The sequence below is a fragment of the Pinus tabuliformis genome, chromosome 6, assembly GCF_031772625.1.
Source record: "Pinus tabuliformis cultivar Carrire ecotype Pingquan chromosome 6, CPIR1, whole genome shotgun sequence".
Lineage (NCBI taxonomy): Eukaryota > Viridiplantae > Streptophyta > Pinopsida > Pinales > Pinaceae > Pinus > Pinus tabuliformis.
The window spans coordinates 144,352,813-144,354,489 of NC_142292.1; the positions used below are offsets into that span (position 1 = coordinate 144,352,813).

General features: G+C 36.5%; 1 pseudogene; it reads right to left on the reverse strand.

The window, feature by feature from the left end:
- Positions 1-811: 811 nt before the first annotated feature.
- On the reverse strand, positions 812-1,174 carry LOC149257781 (adenosylhomocysteinase pseudogene; annotated as a pseudogene).
- Between the last annotated feature and the right edge of the window lie 503 nt (positions 1,175-1,677).

Below are 1,677 nucleotides of genomic sequence, written 5' to 3' on the forward strand. Positions count from 1 at the left end.
ACTGGATATTATAGATATTATTATTAAGCCATAGGTGTGGTTTATAGGGCAGTGAGGAATTTTGATTTTTTAATAATTGAATGGATAAAATTTGATTCCACAACAACAACTAATCAATATTCCACATCTCAAACACCCTGACAAGATCTAAACAACAACAAACCCACCAGAAAAGTGTGAGTTCAAAAGAAATGAGAACAAATTTCAAATCCAAACCACAACACCTAGACAAGATCCTACTTCAAAGCACCCTAACCAAATCTCAAAATTCACGCATCTACCTGAAAACATTTATTAAAAAACAACAAGTGACAAAGAAATGAGGCAAGAATCCAAATCCAAATCACAACATATAATCAAGATCCCATTTCAAAAACTCTAGACGAGATCTCAACATCTCCACCATGCCCACCTGAAAACATCTATTAAAAAACAACATAATGTTTATGAAAAAGCACAGAGAGCATGGCTATGACATTAATTATTGAAATTGGACATTTCTATGACATGAATGACCCACTCCACCATATGTTTCATGAGCTTTAATATAACAGGGCTAGGTACAGGGAATGGGGATTTCTGGAAAATAGAAATGGATCATATGCAACAATATAATCAAGGGACCGGTATGCCTGGGAAATATAGTATGTGCAAGCAATGGTTGCAGGGCATTAAAAATATTTACCTAGTTTATAAAGGAGAAAGACATGACAAAACTTGGGTGGCCAGTTGCACAACCCAAGTCCATAAAACGTCCCTCTGCAAGAAGAATGATGCCAATGTTGGTGTCAAGGAACACCCACCTATCAGTTTAAGGTTTGATGGTAATATTCTTAATGCCAGGGAAAGTTTCAAGGCCTTGCATATCAATATCATTGTCCAAGTGACCAATGTTACAAACAATGGCATCGTTCTTCTTTTTCCTCATGTGATCTACCATGGTGATATCCTTGTTCTCAGCGGTTGTCACAAATATATCAACAGTGCTAACTACATCCTCAAGGGTGATAACAGGAAGGCCTTCCATAAGCACTTGTAGGGCACATATAGGATCAATCTCTGTAACAATAACCGTAGCTCCAACGACTTTCAAGGCTGTAGCACAACCCTTGCCAACATCTTGAAACCCACAAACAACAACAACCTTACCAGCAATCATGTCATCTGTGGCCATCATAAGACCATCTGGGAGAGAGTGGCTACATCCATATAGGTTTTCAAACTGCAAAAGAAGAAAGAGAATCAGAATCAACACAAACTGCATCTCAAATAGAAAAATTTTGAAAAAAAAAAAGATCTGAGAAATCTAGCCCTGGATCTATAATTCACAATAATTCAAAACTTCGATACAAGTCCAATCAGCTTTCAAAACCTTAGCTAATATTAACCCATCATAACTAGATAATTGAATATATGTAAAGGTCCTTGATTTTAAATATGAAGATGCTTCTACACCCACCATGAACTCACATTGATTCAACATCCTGAAAATTGAATTTATTTTAATGTAGTGGAAAGTAGTGAATCCTAAAATGTAATGCAATGCAAGATAACTATACCAAAAGCATCATGATGTGATCTCAATGACATGGAAGAATGAAGGCAACTAACATGAGCAGTGCGACTCATAACAACATGAATGAGACCAAAATGTCCCCAAGGCGATATCAGATCCAA